This window comes from Ambystoma mexicanum, chromosome 4p, assembly GCF_040938575.1.
Source record: "Ambystoma mexicanum isolate Mex_15411 chromosome 4p, UKY_AmexF1_1, whole genome shotgun sequence".
Classification (NCBI taxonomy): Eukaryota; Metazoa; Chordata; class Amphibia; order Caudata; family Ambystomatidae; genus Ambystoma; species Ambystoma mexicanum.
In genome coordinates, this window is record NC_090927.1 from 772,915,810 (window position 1) to 772,934,462 (window position 18,653).

Consider the following 18,653-nt stretch of genomic DNA (forward strand, 5'->3'; position numbering starts at 1 on the left):
CATTGGAGCTACATTGAGAGCGGCAGACCTTTGATGGTGTCCGGAGGCACGGCAAGCAACATCGGAAGAGCGTAACGGACTATCGCACACAATGGGGGCGATATGAGACAAATGCCCAAGCTAAGTGTTTGTGTTCACATGATTGCTCCTTTGATAGAAAGCACAAGCTGTATTCTTAAGATTAGGATTAAGTAGGGATGTGTTCGAAATATGAGTTCTACGCAGCGCTTGTATGTTACTCGCGACTGTGGCAGCCATGTTGGAAGATATAGCAGCATGGTCGGGCATGCCCGATTTCAGCGAATGCAAATGATTGAATATAATAAAATAAAATCAATAACAATATAAAATAAACAGCTTACACCGAGGACTTCATCTTAACTTGAATAGGAGTACCAGCTGCACCAGGCGAAGCGGGCAGAGCGGTACTTAGATCAAGGTACTTTGCTCAGGGTGCGCGGGTAGACACGTTTTTAAGCATGAGTGAGCAAGTCCAGCCCCTGAATGGGCGTTGCTTAATACTTCGAAAGTTTTTCACATTAAAACAAAAACAAACATAAGAAGTTAGTCTGTGAGCAGCCGCTGAGTTGTGGACTTATACTGTGGCAAGAAATGTCCAATACCTCAATCAGAAACAACAATTAGTCCATCCACAAGTCATAGCAGGGAACGTCTTCAAGCGTCTGCAAGCAAGCAAAGCGATACCTAGGATCAAGGTACTTCGATCAGGGTGTGCGGGCAGAAACGTTTTTAAGCGTGAGTGAGCAAGTCCAGCCCCTGAATGGGTGTTGTTTAATACTTTGAAAGTTTTTCACACTCAATCAGAAACAACAAGAAGTCCGTCCTGAAGTCGTTGCAGGGAACATCTTCAAGCGTCTGCAAGCGGGCAAAGCGGTACTTAGATCAAGGTACTTCGCTCAGGGTGCGCTCTCCACCTTTACCTTTGCTTAGTAAGTACAATTGCTTCATGTTTGTTTTCGGAACTGTCTCATTTTCCTGCCTCTGACACATGCATACACAGACATGTGATCTCCAGTTTTGCCCCTTGGTCTTTGGGTTCCCTCTTCCCAGGTGCCTGCCACAGTCCTACCCAAGCTGCCGATGATCGGTGCTTGCTATCGCCTCCATTCTCCCCTTTGTCTCTACGTGCAGGACTGGCCATGTGGGAGAATGAAAGGGAGTAAAAAAGCAGGCAAAAGGAAGGTAGCAACATCAGTAGGAGGTTTGTCCGGTTCTAAATTAAATGTAGGCAATCGGGTGCAAAGATGGTGGAGAGCGAGGACGAGGAGTAGTGAGGCTCTGCTCATGGTACCGGGTGATGGGTGTCCAGCTCCCCGGTGGGTCTATGACCCTCACAGATTTCCCTATAGAGAAGCAGAGAGCTTGGGCAAAGTGCTGGCGGGCATGTACCATGAGCAATCCATCAGCAGCGACAAGACCATAAAGGGCCCATGAGATGGTTCACTCAGCAGTGGGTTGCTCTCCAAGCTGCTTGTCTCAGCGGAGGTTGGGTGGCGGCCCCCCCCTTATTCAGATACTGCAGAGTCTAAGAAGGTGGAGGCCCAACAACAATCTCTGGTGTCCTTCACTAACAAAGACTTTCTCTTATGCCTGCAGAAATTTCAAGATAACCTAACCAAAGCAAGGGTGGAACTTAGTCAGAAGTAGCTAAAATGTTTTGGAAATGAAAGCAGAGTTTACATCTGTGGAAACAAGGTTCAGTATCAATGAGAAAATGGCTGAAGATCCCTCAGACCAACTTCCTAGGATTGTTAATGATGTTATTAACCTTTAACAAATGGTTTCAGAACTCTGCAAAATGTTGAGACTTTGAGAACCGCTCCAGTCATAGGGACATTCGCTTAAAATTTTGCATGGAAAACTCTGAAGGTGCGGACCTCCTGGGTCTCTTAAATAAAATATTGATCTGCTCTTGGAGGAACCATTACAGGGCACACATATCGACAGGGCACATAGAGTGGATCCAGCATCACCAAGCACACTTCCAAGAGATGTTCTGTTCAGACTGTAGTTTCCGCTTTAAACAAAACTGCTTACTGCAGTGAAAAAGACAGGCCGATTCATCTTCCTATGGCAGACAAAATGTATGTTATTAACAAGAAACACATGAAAATAACATAAAGTAATGGGTGGCGTACTAAAAAGACAAACCAATATATTGATGCTTCTATAATAATTTAGACTAGGCCATATAACCCCACACTTGTCTGGTTAGGTAGAAGGTTACCCAGTCAATATATCTAAAACATTACAGGGTGGTACATTTCAGAGTAGACCATAACACCGTTAAACACTGCAAACATGAATTAAATAAAGGGTAGTGGGGTAAAGGGGTTAAATGGGTTGGGATGGGGTTAGGGTGGAGTTATAAGGGTAAAAAAGTGGGGGCTTAGGGGACGGACCCCCCGGAAGCGTCCCCCCAAATAAAAAATAAAAAGAAGTCAGTGTTTATCAGTATTCTGTCCGCGATTACATTTACCACTCTATAATTGTTGTCGGTAAAATCTCATATACCCGGTAGAAGACTCCCATCATGAAACAGTAAATGCTTGCCTTCAAGGTGTGTTTCTGCTTGCCAAGCTAAAGCGAGAATATTTGTTTTGCGTTACTAAACTATTACACGTCATACTTTTTTGATAAACAATTTCACCTAGCGAGAGTACTAGCAGAGTACTGACTGCTCGCCTCCTCCGAATGCAGCTCTAATGCGCTGCGGATTGAAGCTTCAACCTGCATCTTTAACTTTGCTGTTTGAACATTCAGGGTATATTACCCACCATACTGGGCTACAACCGCTGCTAACTTTAATTCACTTTAAAGCTAGCTGAATCACTAATATTGTTCCTTTTCATCAACTCCTATAGCCATGCCCACTATCCAGTGACGCCTTCAAAATCAGCCGCCGTGTGCACCTAGCGAGAGTACTAGCAGAGTACTGACGCCTGACCGCTGAACCGCGTTGCAGCGGTGCAGTACTCTACTGTACTCTTTGCATTTATAAAACAAACTTGCTTGCTATAACTGGATCCCGGCTCCCTAACCAATTGACCGTGAGCCGACAGGCGAGCTGCTCTGTCACTGGAGTCCTACCACTCGAGCACTTCTGATCCTAGTCACCTGTGCTATCATTAATCATGATTTGCCTAACATCAGGCATGCTGCACCCCCGAGCCCCCTCGTTTGGGTCAACGGATTCCCTCCCTGAAATCTCCCGCTCTACAACTTACTTCACTGACATCAGCAGCAGCTAAACCCTCCGTTCCGAAACCTGACATCAGGAAATTCGGAGGGCACCATCGAGACTCCTGGTGTGCCAAGTGGTTCTATTCAAACAGAATCTATTCCTTTGCTATCAGATCAAACTATGCAAGTATGTGTCTCAATAAGTATGCTGGCCGTAGATACCGAATCCTTTCACACTCCCAGTTATCTCCCTGAATTTGCCCACGAGCCACAAGTCTTCCCTTCTTGTCATCCTGTAGACTCCTCGCATATGCATACTTCCATGCTGTACTCGCAAGTAGTCAAGCACCTGCCAAATCCAGGCGAAGCTGAACTATTTGCTTTCAAACTTAATGCCAGAATGCTCAAGTTGAGTGAGCCCCATACTCAGCCGGATTCCCATTCTACCCAACTTTCCCCACAGCCACAAGTAGAGCGACTCTCAAATTCTTCTCAGCCCGTGCCTTCAAGTGGCAGTCGCACCAGACTCTCGAACTCACCTGAACTTTATCCCACGGATGGCCTGAACAATATTATTTCACCTAATGACTCTGAGTCATCTATGGTTGCCTCATTTACTAAACCCATTCTGCGGCCATCATTTGGCTTTCCCTCCATCACAAATCCGGCTCTTGATTCGGCACTCACGGCCATTATTACAAGTATATATACGCTGACCAAACTATTTGAAGTCCTTGATCTTAGATCGGCCTCTCAAGGGGCCTCTCTAACTTCGCTCCATACCAAACTTGACTGGCTAGCCGTGAACTTGCCCATTTCTTCCACAAAAGATTCCTGTAATAATCCAATTGCTGTTTCACTTCGTGAATCATGTGTTGACTTGCCTATGGACACGCCACTGATCGAGACAAAGGATTACGCTACTACCAAACCAAATCTATCTTCTCATTCCCACGCTCAGCCTCCTGTTGATGAGCCTGGCTGTAGCAATGTATCTGAACCTCCAAATTCAGACAATCCCCTGTACAATGTTTTCTGCCGAGTTCCTCAAAACAAAAAAAGAAAAGGAAATCGGAACAGGAAACGTACATCTCAAATCTGGCTTGAATCTAACTGCAATCCTAACATTGAACAAAGGAAACAAAAAAAAAAAAAATAACCTACCTCTTTCTAACAAAAGTAAAACAATGTAATCCAAGACCAAAGCCTTTGTAGCAAATTCCTCACCCCACCTGGCATCTGAGGAGGTCCTTGAGGTTCACCCTAACAATTCTCAACCTCCAAATCGTCCCAACGAGCCTCCCGAGGATACCCACCCTCTCGATCCACTTGTCGCTGTTTCCAAAGGTTAGAGGTCTACAAAAAAATTGTTACACACTGAACCAGTGATCAATGATTCTCCTGTTGATGCGAATGTTAAATCTCAAAACTCCTCAACCGAAAACCGTATGAATCTGTCAGTGTACTCTCATAGCAATAATTCAATATCAGAAATTGTCCACCATAGCCTGCATGACACTCATACAAACCACCAATACCACACTCATACAAACCACCAATACCTGAAGCTGACCTTTTGTGTAACTCTCGATAATGATCCCTCAGCGTTCAAAACGCTAGACCAAAAACGTAATGATATTGTGGACAGAGTATCTCTATCCAAAGGGGCCTCTCCCCGGATTCTGCTCCAAACCTCTCTAGTCTTAAGGTTCCTCTGAATCCATCAACAAACCCCACTACCTCTGTCCTAACCCAGCCTCAATCACCAATGACTGCTTGCCGGTCGCGCTTACTCCACCGCAGCTAGTCTATGGAGCATCGGACAGCAATTCTGCTGGAAACATGTCAATCTCGTAACCCGGATCTCAAGCATCTTTAAGATGTAATAATCCGGATTACGATGCTTGACAGACTATACACAGATCCTTTTCCTAATCGATCTACATTGCTAGCAGTTTTTATTTCCATTTTACCTCTAAAACACATCAACTCATCTGATATACAGGCTGTAAGATACCCCGTTCCTGGCCATCAAGATATCACTGAAATCATAATTTTTTTCACAAATTGTGAAAAATCTAGTCTGAAATGAAAGACACCAGTTATATCTCAAAGGTCTGCGCCTTGAAGCTAAAGTACCCCCTCCCCCTAATGGAACTTCCGCCTCGACAATTAAATCAACCTCAATGGCCGCTTGATCTCCTCACTGGCCAGACCTCAACCAAACCCGAGTCAACTTGCTGCAAATGCAAATATTACCTATCCAGACCCCCAGCCAAAGCACCTGAATATAGGTGTCATGGGTTGTAACGGGAAGAAAACAGGACCTCATACCAACCTCACACTAGCACATTTGTTTGTCAGCCATTCACGCCTGCTCTATGGCCTGCTGGAACACATGTGGCTTTTCTCATTTAATAACTAAAAAACCTGTAATCCTAAACAACTTCGACCTAGTCATTCTCCAAGAAACGTGGATGATGACTACACCTATTTGGTCTGATCACCAAATTGCAGCGATTGCACCCTCAAAAGCTGCCAGGGGCCGTTCGGTTGCCGGACTGCTAATAGCTGTTCGAAATAATTTCCATTTAGGTCTGGAACCATGGTTATCGCCCGATCCTGGCATTCAAGCAGTGAAGATCTCAACAGCTGATAAAAACCATCCTCTATTTCCAGTATCTGTTTTAATAAAGATCTACTGGAATCCGGTTTCCCCCTCCCACGCCCAGTTCATAGACAAAATAGAACTAATACTAAATCAAATTCTATTGATTCCTGAAGTTCTAACCACAATTATTGCATGAGATTTGAACCTGGACGGTCTCTCGTCCACCAACAGCGATACCAACTCAGGCACAGCAAAGTGGCTTGCGTTAATGAAAATCAGGCAATTCTCTATGCTAAACGGTTCCACTGATAAACACTCTCCCCCAAATCCCACCTGGTCCAGGGGAACCAGTTCTTCTGTATTAGACTACGTGTTAATTTCTTCGAACGCAAATAAATATATAGTCTCATTTCAAGTGACCCCCTTGTCAGCTAGCGACCATAACATATTGGAAACACGTTGGTCCCCCATATTCAAGCAAACTCTCATTACTATAATCATCCGCATGCGTTAACTAACTCCAATAATCGACTTAAATGGAATCCTCGACTAATTGCTACCCTACATCAGAAGCTTATTCAAACTGACTTAAGTAGCAATGGAACATTTCAATTATTTTACAGTGACTGTATACAGATAATTAAACAAAAAAATTCTGGCAGCACTAGACCCATATTTACACACAAATATGCGTTGCTTCACGGACATTCAGAATCTTAAATCCGAACTATGTCGAGCATTGCAAGCTCGTCCCTTTACATCACTCCCCTCGACTAGAACAGCATTAAAAACTAAATATAGGAACAAAATAAAACAAATTTTGAATCTACAAAAAGAAGCAAAGGCGGAGACTATGCTCCAAGCGTTTGTCAATAGATCCTCTGGCAAAATATGGCGCATTATTAACAACGTTCCTTCAAATACACACAGATCCTTGCAGATAAATATAATACCGGAAACAGTCTGGACTTCCCATTTTCAAAGCCTCATTATGAAGTCTGACTCACATTTAAATACTCAATTCTTGGTCACTCCTGGCATATCCAAATTACTATTTGACGCTCTGGACATTGTTATTATAATAATAAAAACTAAGCTCCTCCAGAGCACCTGGTCCAGAAAATTTATCTAATGCAATTTTAAAATCAAATCCTGAAGCCTGGGCCTCCTTACTTGAAATTATATTTAGAAGGGTAATGAGAAAGTCCAAATTTCCTCCATCATAGCAAGAAGCCATATTGATACCCATCTTCAAAAAAGGAGACAGGTCTAATCTAGACAACTATCGTCCCATTGCTCTTCTAGATGCGCTGGACACAATTTTAGATAGACTGGTTCTCTGCGACTTTACAAAATGGCTAATGGAAAATAATCTCCTAGAGACACATCAGTCTGGATTTGTAGCTGGAATAGGTACTGCATTAAACCTATTGATCCTCTCCGATATAAAACTGCAAGCCATTTGAACTAAACAACCAGTCTTTCTTGCTCTAATTGATCTTAAACAAGCATTTGATTCGGTCCCGGGCTCGATTTTATGGACTAAACTTTTTAAATCTAACTGTCCTCCGTATATTAGGTTTTTAATTTGTCCATTTTATTCTGACACCTCAGTAAAAGTCAAACTCACGTTGGACGACTTATCGAGGGGGATACCAACGAACTCCGGTCTCAAACGAGGCTGTCCCTTTGCATCTATGCTTTAAAAAAAATATATTAATGATATTTATCAAAGTTCTCATTTGTTCTACGTCGATGATTTCATACTCTTGGATAGAACCCCTATTGGGCTTCAAAGGAAACTTTCAGCATTAGCAGTATATGCTCAAGTCAACCTTGTGATCAATGCAACTAAATCCAATATTCTCATTTTCCATCCCCTTCTCATGAAGGCAACTTAAAAATGTAATCGGTATCTATCTGACACCTCTCTCTCTCAAATAGACCAATATAAATATCTCGGGGTGAATATGAATTCACATCCGTCTGATCAATCGTATAAAAGCAAACTTACTGCCAGAATTAAGTTGTTAGCCATTCAAGGCAAAGCAATTCAAACGAAATATGGAAAGTTTCCACTATTACCAGCCAGAAATTTCAATTTGCAGTAGGTCGTTCCAACAACCATTTATGGAAATCAAAACAAATCTGTCAGGTGGGACATCCTTGAAGGTTTCTATTGGAAGGCTATTTTGCCAGTGCCTTCATGCACGCCAATAGCATTAATCAGATTTGAACTTGGACTAACCTCTCTCTCTGCAGCAGTGTCCTGGTTGAGGTTAACCACATATAGGAAATGTTTACTTTCTGCTACAACCTTGCGTAATCTATTTCCTGCTCTCAAGAGCTTGTTGCCAGCATCTAGATCAGCCCCACTGCAAGAGTTGAAGATATTGTGCATCCAAATCCTCCTCCAGGAGGCAGATATTTCACTAGCGTGCTCCTAGAGACCCCTGACAAAGCAAAAAGCAAGCTATGGCGGCACAATTGGATTACCACACTAGATAAGGGTGGCACATACGTAGCTTTCAAAGTTGGGGCATTCTCAGATAAAGTTCTAAATGTGCTCTCGCAGTATCTCATCATGTTCCCTGACCGCATCTATGATGACATTTTTCTGCGGTTTCGTCTCAATCTACTTCCCACAAATGCAAAAGTTGCAACTTATAATAAAAATGCTAATTTAAGCCAAACCTGCAGATTCTGCAAACTAGAAAATAGTATTGAGACTGCGGAGCACTTATTAATTTAATGCCATTCCCTTGATGACTTGAGGACACACGGGGGGTCATTACGAGTTTGGAGGTAGCCATGGTGCTATTAGCACCATGGTTGCCTCCTAACAGGCCGATTAATGGAATAATTAGCGCGGCGCAAGTGGGCAAAAACGTGCGAATCGCAGTGGAATAGCGAAAATCGCAGTGCAATTGCGAAAATCGCACGAAAAGCAGCGCACGTCGATTCATGGAAGTCCGTGAGCGAGAAAACCAGCGGATGTGCGATAAAAAAGTGCGCGGCGCACGTTGGCGCACAGGCCATCTAACAGCGTGCGCCAGGTCACAGCGAAAATCGCACAGGCCACAGCGAAATTCGCACATAGCGCGGCGCACGCAACAAAAGTAGGCGGAACATGGGCGTAACACTCGGAATGGGGAACAACTTGCCAAAACGTGGGCGTCACGGGGGAAGTACAGGGCACAAGTGCGCGGAACGCCCACACGCTCGCCTAAAACACGTATTCATGGAATAGAATAGGGCAAAAAAGCGCACGCTCAAACCAGCGCACAGGCACAAACACGACCGCCACAAGAAAGCAGGCGGTAGCGTCTCTGCGGCTGTAAGAAATGTGCGCCAAAAGGTGCGCCAACAAATAGCACCTATATACTGCCATGATGAATGTCCCATACTGTTGCCCTCCAGGAAAAATGACGTGCAAAGGGGTACCCACAAACACGGACACCCGCTGACAAAAAATACGTGTGCGTGTATACCGGGGTGCACGGGAAGTCTAACACGCGATTTCAGCAGGGTACGTGCATCACAGGGGTTCGCGTGAAGTTCCTCACGCGATCGGGCCTGGGGGAGCGTGCTACGTGTATTTCAGGGGTTCGCGTGAAGTTTCAGACGCGATCGGGCCTGGGGGAGCGGGCTACGTGTATTTCAGGGGTTCGCGTGAAGTTTCACACGCGATCGGGCCTGGGGGAGCGGGCTACGTGTATTACAGGGGTTCGCGTGAAGTTCCTCACGCGATCGGGCCTGGGGTAGCGGGCTATGTGTATTACAGGGGTTCGCGTGAAGTTCCTCACGCGATCGGGCCTGGGGGAGCGGGCTACGTGTATTCCAGGGGTGCGCGTGAAGTTCCACACGCGAATGGCCTGGGCGCGTGTATTTCAGGGGTGCGCGGGAAGTTCCACACGCGAATAGCCTGGGCGCGTGTATTTCAGGGGTGCGCGGGAAGTTCCACACGTGAATAGCCTGGGCGCGTGTATTTCAGGGGTGCGCGGGAAGTTCCACACGCGAATAGCCGGGGCGCGTGTATTTCAGGGGTGCGCGGGAAGTTCCACACGCGAATAGCCTGGGCACGTGTATTTCAGGGGTGCGCGGGAAGTTCCACACGCGAATAGTCTGGGCGCGTGTTTTTCAGGGGTGTGCGGGAAGTTCCACACGCAAATAGCCTGGGCGCGTGGGAAGTTCCACACGCGAATAGCCTGGGCGCGTGTATTTCAGGGGTGCGCGGGAAGTTCCACACGCGAATAGCCTGGGCGCGTGTATTTCAGGGGTGCGCGGGAAGTTCCACACGCGAATAGCCTGGGCGCGTGTTTTTCAGGGGTGCGCGGGAAGTTCCACACGCGAATAGCCTGGGCGCGTGTATTTCAGGGGTGCGCGGGAAGTTCCACACGCGAATAGCCTGGGCGCGTGTATTTCAGGGGTGCGCGGGAAGTTCCACACGCGAATAGCCTGGGCGCGTGTATTTCAGGGGTGCGCGGGAAGTTCCACACGCGAATAGCCGGGGCGCGTGTATTTCAGGGGTGCGCGGGAAGTTCCACACGCGAATAGCCTGGGCGCGTGTATTTCAGGGGTGCGCGGGAAGTTCCACACGCGAATAGCCTGGGCGCGTGTATTTCAGGGGTGCGCGGGAAGTTCCACACGCGAATAGCCTGGGCGCGTGTATTTCAGGGGTGCGCGGGAAGTTCCACACGCGAATAGCCTGGGCGCGTGTATTTCAGGGGTGCGCGGGAAGTTCCACACGCGAATAGCCGGGGCGCGTGTATTTCAGGGGTGCGCGGGAAGTTCCACACGCGAATAGCCTGGGCGCGTGTTTTTCAGGGGTGCGCGGGAAGTTCCACACGCGAATAGCCTGGGCGCGTGTATTTCAGGGGTGCGCGGGAAGTTCCACACGCGAATAGCCTGGGCGCGTGTATTTCAGGGGTGCGCGGGAAGTTCCACACGCGAATAGCCTGGGCGCGTGTATTTCAGGGGTGCGCGGGAAGTTCCACATGTGATTTGACAGTGTGGGTCCTCCCAGGTGTACCCTGTACACCCTCCACGGCCCCTGCAGGCAGCCCACACCACAGGGGACTACCCTGCATCCCTGGTCATGTCCCGCAGGCAGCCCACCCACCATGGGCATGCCCCCCAGCAAAGGCACATGTCTCCTTGAACTAATGAACACCAACTCATGTCCCCTTGCACCCCCACCCCCCAGCAGTGCAGGGGCACCCTCCACCAGGCCCCCACTCATGTCACCCACCACCCCCACACCCCAGCAGTGCAGGGGCAGCCTCCACCAGGCCCCCACTCATGTCTCCCACCACCCCCACACCCCAGCCACCAGGGTCACCCTCCACCAGGCCCCCACTCATGTCTCCCACCACCCCCAAACCCCAGCAGTGCAGGGTCACCCTCCACCAGGCCCCCACTCATGTCTCCCACCACCCCCACCCCCCAGCCCCCAGGGGCACCCTCCACCAGGCCCCCACTCATGTCTCCCACCACCCCCACACCCCAGCCACCAGGGTCACCCTCCACCAGGCCCCCACTCATGTCTCCCACCACCCCCAAACCCCAGCAGTGCAGGGTCACCCTCCACCAGGCCCCCACTCATGTCTCCCTGCACCCCCACCCCCCAGCCACCAGGGGCACCCTCCACCAGGCCCTCACTCATGTCTCCCACCACCCCCACACCCCAGCCACCAGGGTCACCCTCCACCAGGCCCCCACTCATGTCTCCCACCACCCCCACCCCCCAGCCACCAGGGGCACCCTCCACCAGGCCCCCACTCATGTCTCCCACCACCCCCACACCCCAGCCACCAGGGTCACCCTCCACCAGGCCCCCACTCATGTCTCCCACCACCCCCAAACCCCAGCAGTGCAGGGTCACCCTCCACCAGGCCCCCACTCATGTCTCCCACCACCCCCACCCCCCAGCCACCAGGGGCACCCTCCACCAGGCCCCCACTCATGTCTCCCACCACCCCCACACCCCAGCCACCAGGGTCACCCTCCACCAGGCCCCCACTCATGTCTCCCACCACCCCCAAACCCCAGCAGTGCAGGGTCACCCTCCACCAGGCCCCCACTCATGTCTCCCTGCACCCCCAGCCACCAGGGGCACCCTCCACCAGGCCCCCACTCATGTCTCCCACCACCCCCACACCCCAGCCACCAGGGTCACCCTCCACCAGGCCCCCACTCATGTCTCCCACCACCCCCACCCCCCAGCCACCAGGGGCACCCTCCACCAGGCCCCCACTCATGTCTCCCACCACCCCCACACCCCAGCCACCAGGGTCACCCTCCACCAGGCCCCCACTCATGTCTCCCACCACCCCCAAACCCCAGCAGTGCAGGGTCACCCTCCACCAGGCCCCCACTCATGTCTCCCTGCACCCCCACCCCCCAGCCACCAGGGGCACCCTCCACCAGGCCCCCACTCATGTCTCCCACCACCCCCAAACCCCAGCAGTGCAGGGTCACCCTCCACCAGGCCCCCACTCATGTCTCCCTGCACCCCCACACCCCAGCCACCAGGGTCACCCTCCACCAGGCCCCCACTCATGTCTCCCACCACCCCCAAACCCCAGCAGTGCAGGGTCACCCTCCACCAGGCCCCCACTCATGTCTCCCACCACCCCCACCCCCCAGCCACCAGGGGCACCCTCCACCAGGCCCCAGCTCATGTCTCCCACCACCCCCACACCCCAGCCACCAGGGTCACCCTCCACCAGGCCCCCACTCATGTCTCCCACCACCCCCAAACCCCAGCAGTGCAGGGTCACCCTCCACCAGGCCCCCACTCATGTCTCCCTGCACCCCCACCCCCCAGCCACCAGGGGCACCCTCCACCAGGCCCCCACTCATGTCTCCCACCACCCCCACACCCCAGCCACCAGGGTCACCCTCCACCAGGCCCCCACTCATGTCTCCCACCACCCCCACCCCCCAGCCACCAGGGGCACCCTCCACCAGGCCCCCACTCATGTCTCCCACCACCCCCACACCCCAGCCACCAGGGTCACCCTCCACCAGGCCCCCACTCATGTCTCCCACCACCCCCATACCCCAGCAGTGCAGGGTCACCCTCCACCAGGCCCCCACTCATGTCTCCCTGCACCCCCACCCCCCAGCCACCAGGGGCACCCTCCACCAGGCCCCCACTCATGTCTCCCACCACCCCCACACCCCAGCCACCAGGGTCACCCTCCACCAGGCCCCCACTCATGTCTCCCACCACCCCCACCCCCCAGCCACCAGGGGCACCCTCCACCAGGCCCCCACTCATGTCTCCCACCACCCCCACACCCCAGCCACCAGGGTCACCCTCCACCAGGCCCCCACTCATGTCTCCCACCACCCCCAAACCCCAGCAGTGCAGGGTCACCCTCCACCAGGCCCCCACTCATGTCTCCCTGCACCCCCACCCCCCAGCCACCAGGGGCACCCTCCACCAGGCCCCCACTCATGTCTCCCACCACCCCCACACCCCAGCAGTGCAGGGGCAGCCTCCACCAGGCCCCCACTCATGTCACCCACCACCCCCACACCCCAGCAGTGCAGGGGCAGCCTCCACCAGGCCCCCACTCATGTCACCCACCACCCCCACACCCCAGCAGTGCAGGGGCAGCCTCCACCAGGCCCCCACTCATGTTTCCCACCACCCCCAGCCACCAGGGACACCCTCCACCAGGCCCCCACTCATGTCTCCCACCACCCCCACCCCCCATCACTGTGGGGCACCTGCCAGCAGGCCCCCACCCATGTCCAATCCATGCCCCCCTGCACCTGGGTCCCAACATTCCCCAATCATGTCCGTAATGCCCATCCTCCCCTGCCAAAAGGCCCAACCAACTATCACACCCACCCACATATCAAAGGCAATTACATGTTACACCCCCAATTTAAATAATGCAATTGAACACATGTCTGTCACACACAATGGCTGCAAGTGAATGACAAAACACCCAACATGACATGCCTGAAAGCAATGAGATGATACGACACATTGAAGAATAAAAAAAATAATGTATTGAACAGCAAGTAGAATGGAAATGAAATAAGAAAAAACACAAAGCAAATCAAACAAAACAAGATGAATGTCCAAGAAAATAATCAGAAAAATAAAAATAAGCCAACGAAGAACCATGAAGAAGATCATCCTGGGTCCATGAGCCCAACCAAATTAAACCTAACTATGACTACTAACTAAAAACTGAACTATATACAAAAAAGTGGTGCATTGTCCAATCGCTACCAAAAAAAATCAAAAAAACAAAGGAAACCTAACCCTAACTATACAACTATATACAAAGGCAGCGGGCTATTCGGACGGCTCACTGGTTGTTGTCATGGGCCAGGGCATCATCGAACTCCTGGTCAATGGCTTGGAGGCGGGCATGTTCCCTGGCCCCGAGGTCCCGCAGGGTTAACGCAGTGTCAAGCTCAAACTCCCTGCGAAGACCCTCGAGGCACTCAGCCCGCCTCAGCGCCCTCCGCATGGAGTCCTCCGCCCTGACCATCGTGAGCCGTTCCTCCTAAGCCCGCTGCCGCTCCGCACCTATCCGCTGGCACAACCGCTCCCACACGGAAGCCACTCCCATTCCAGGGTTCTCCTGCCCTCCGGCCGATGCCTGCACCCCTGATGTTGATGGCCCCGAGCCATGATGCCTCCCACGTTGAGCCTGCTGCTGCCTCCGACGCAACTGCCTGTGCCAGCACGACGGCATCCAGGCTGATGGAAACCACCGACGCCGTCGTGCACGTGCCCTGCCCGATGATGCCGTCACATCCTCCATCTGCTGGGGTCCAGTTGCTCTGGTGTCCACCCCTGCTGGATCACTGACTCCCGACTGTGGCAGGGATGGGATCCCCACCGAGCTGGCTGCATTGGTCGGGGCAGGTCCACAGGGGGCCCTGGTGGCATCTGGGCTGGAAGACGGCAAGGAGAACGACTGGTGGATAGCCTGTACAGAGGAGGAGAGGGCCGCCACATTGGCCAACACATGCAGGAAACCCCCGAACATGGCCGATCCCAATTGGGCCACGTCGGCACGGTGCACTTCGTGATGCCGTGCGTGCTCCTCCCGGGAAGCACGCACGGCATCACGAATCACAGCCGTGCGCATCGCGACCCCAATCAGGACCTTCTCCGCACGGCCAGGGGTTCCCACGTCCGCAGGTGGAGGGGAGTCAGGTGACATGGACATCCCCTCTACCTGCGGACAGGCCTGGGACGGGGCATCCCTGCTGGTGCATGGTGGTGCACTCACAGGGTCAGGGACAGCGACATGCACAGGCCCCTCCACGGTGACCTGTGCTGCCTCCTGCCCCTGGCCCTGGACTGCACCACTTGCACCAGCAGGGATGCCCCCACCAGGCCCCATGTGTGCCCCAGTGGCGGCCTCCTCCTCCTCATCTGTGCAAACCACCAACCTGGATGGCTCCTCACCGTCTCCCACCGTAGCAGGCCCCTGTGGGGGCTCACCCACCCCTTCCGCTGCAGCCGTGGGGGCATCCCCGCCGCCTTGCTCCACAGCGCCGTCTCCGCCCTCCTCTTCACTAGCCGCTGCGTAGAGGGAGACAAAGAACACAAGCATCAGGGCACTGTACAATGGTCCCCTAGACAGGAAGCAATAGCAGATGAGCACCACTGTCAAAGTACACTTCCATCATGTCCCTCTACAACACATGGGTCAGTCCAGGCAAAACACACACAGTAACAGGCATGGTGCATGCCATGGACATTTCCATGCATGTCCAATGGACTCTTGGAACATTCAATGATATGTAACTCACATGCATCATGGCTCATGCCTATCACATGCACACACTTCACCTCAGTCACATCCATCTGGCCCCAAACACACCAAACACAGCGGATACAAGGGTAATTTGGCTGCTTTACTGAATCTGTGCATTGTCACACACATGTGTCATGCATCCATGGCATGCACAAGTCACAGACACGCAGGTCAGGCACACAGACATGGCTACCATATATGTACCTGGCATCAGCACCCATCCCTCACCCCCACCCATGTCCAGGTACAGAGACTGGCATGCTCTCATGTTCAAAATCTGCATAGGGCTCCCCATGCGGCATTTGAACACATGCAACAACCATGTGGGTCACACATCACTGGTCGCACATGCATTACCATGATGTCCCTGCACACATACATGCATACATGGCCTATGGCACACATACAGGCAAGTATCATAGAACCAGCACACCGCAACATGCCCTGTCTCACACAGTAATGCATGGACACTTACCGCTCAACTCCAGACGGGCCTCCCTCTCAAGGATCTGGGCGTGGAGCGCTGGGCGTACGCGTTCCAGGACCCTCATCTGGATGGAACTCATGCGGCCCGGCCCCCCTCCACGAGGCGCCGGGCCTTCACAAGGGTCCTGGACCTCAAGTCCTCCCAGCGCTTCTTGATCTTCAGGACGTCGCGGGTTGCCACCCCCTCCGCGTTGATGGCAACCACACAGTCGGCCCAGATCCTCTGCCGTCCTTCCTTGCTGGCGCGGGACGATCCAAAGAGGGCATCATTCTGCCCCAGGACATGCTCCACCAGGACACCAACTTCGGTGACAGTGAAGCTGGTGCCCCTCTGCCCCTCTGGCCTGGGGTTGCCACTGGTGCCAGATGTGGAAGTGCCCGACATGGCAACCCCAGAGGCAGGTGTGGGTGGGCAACTGGGTCCTGGGGCTGGGCTGTGGAGCGATGTAATCCCAGTCGGGAGTCTTCAGTTCTAGCAGGGGTGGACACAGCAACTGGACCCCTGCAGATGGCTGATGTGCAGGCACCAAATGGCAGGGCACGGTGGCAGCAGGCAGGCAGGCAGGCAGGCAGCAGCAGATGGCACGTGGGAGGCTGCTCGGGGCACGGAGGGCAGTAACTCGGCCTTCTGGGCAGGAGCGTGGTCTTTCCGTGTGTTTTCGCGTGGCCAGCTTCATACGGAGTGATTTGGCACGTGAAAATCCTGCACGTCAGCGTGAAATCCGAGGAAAGGCCCTTAGCGCGTAAGCGCGTCAGCACGCATACGCGATTCTATTGGACCAGAGTCCCTCAGCGCGTAAGCGCGTCTGTGACGTGACCCGCACGGTTGTTCCCCACTCAGCACGTGATGACGGGGCACACGTGGAGATACTGCACGTCAGAGTGGCATCGCGTGTAATTGGACAAAAGTGCGCGTACACGCGATTGGCCTATGTACGTGTATTTAATGGGTGCGCGGGCACCTACACACGCAAGTACGTCAGCGAACCTGTATCCCGTGGTGCGTGTGAATTTCCACACGCTATTGGACTGGGAACTGGATTCCAGGGGTGCGCGGGTCACACGCTGTATCCCGTGGTGCGTGTGAATTTCCACACGCTATTGGACTGGGAACTGGATTCCAGGGGTGCGCGGGTCACACGCTCGCCTACAACACGCGCAAAGCATAAATTTGCGCACTTTAACAATAACAAGCTCAGACGCCAGGATGAACATACCGTTCCTAGCAGCAGTGGCAGTGGGCTATCAAAGGAGGAGGAGGAGGATAGTCAGGGCCAGAATATTCACACCCAGAACCAGCCTTTTCGGGATGCCTGATGACCAGGTGTATGGGAGGTACAGGTTTCCACCACACATTATACTGGACCTGGTGAGTGAGTGGGAGGATGACCTCACATCACCCACCCTGTGCTCCCAAGCACTCAGCTCACTGGAGAAGGTCCTCAATGTACTGCACTTCTTAGCCACTGGATCATTTCAGCGGACAAGTGCCATAGTGGGTGGGGTGTCACAGGCCACCCAGTCACGCTGCCTACACCAGGTCTTGAACATCATCACTGCACGGCCATCAGTCTGCAGGCACATATACCTGCCCAGAACACCTGCAGAAAGGCATGCTGCCGCCCTGGATTTTTACGCTGTGGCACGATTCCCCAAAGTGCTAGGTGCCATCGACTGCACCCATGTGGCTCTACGTCCCCCCAGGGCATCTGAGCACATCTATAGGAACCGCAAGCACTGGCATTCCATCAACGTGCAGGTAGCATGTAATGCCAAGGGAATCATCACCTCAGTATATGCCAACTATCCCGGCTCCACCCACGACAGCTTCATTTACCGAATGTCCACCCTAAGCCGGGACCTAGAAGCTGGGCGGCATGGCGATACATGGCTGCTTGGTGAGTATGTATGCCACTGCAAATGCATGCATGTTGGATACTGAGCAAGGTCACAACCCCACCAATGATACCAATCACCACCTCCACAGGGGACAGTGCCTACCCTCTCAGCCCCCACATGATGACGCCAATTCGGAACCCCACCACGCCACCCCAGGTAAGATATAACACAGCCCACATTACAACCAGGGGCATAGTGGAGCGCACATTCGGAGTGCTAAAGTCACGCTTTCGCTCCCTTGACCGTTCTGGCGGGCAGCTGTTATACGCTCCCCCAGTAGTGTGCAGGATCATAGTGGCAGCATGTGTCCTGCACAACGTTGCAACACGCCGGGGCCTGGCCGTGGACATGGTGGTGGCCCCACATCCCCAACCACATGCACAGCCGCTGCGCATGGGAGGGGAAAGGGCACGGGGGGAGGCAGCCCGTACACAGCTAGTGGCTAATTACTTCACATAGAAATCACACCCCTGTGGAGTGCACACTGCCCTGGCACATTCCATCTGACAATCAATGATGACTCAACCTGACACTGATCCTGAATGTCTGGAGAATGAACCGTCAAAACCATATCAGCCTGAGATTGTTCACCTGGAAGTGTCACAATGTGTGCATCCCTACCCACACAGACACCACCAATGCAGTTTTGTGAA

The 18,653-nt window shown here is 52.5% G+C and overlaps 1 protein-coding gene across 5 annotated transcripts in view; it reads left to right on the top strand.

Moving 5' to 3' along the window:
• DOP1A (DOP1 leucine zipper like protein A) overlaps positions 1–18,653 on the top strand; it is a 2,904,166-nt gene that overhangs the window by 2,637,086 nt on the left and 248,427 nt on the right. The gene's annotated exons all lie outside the window — the stretch shown is intronic.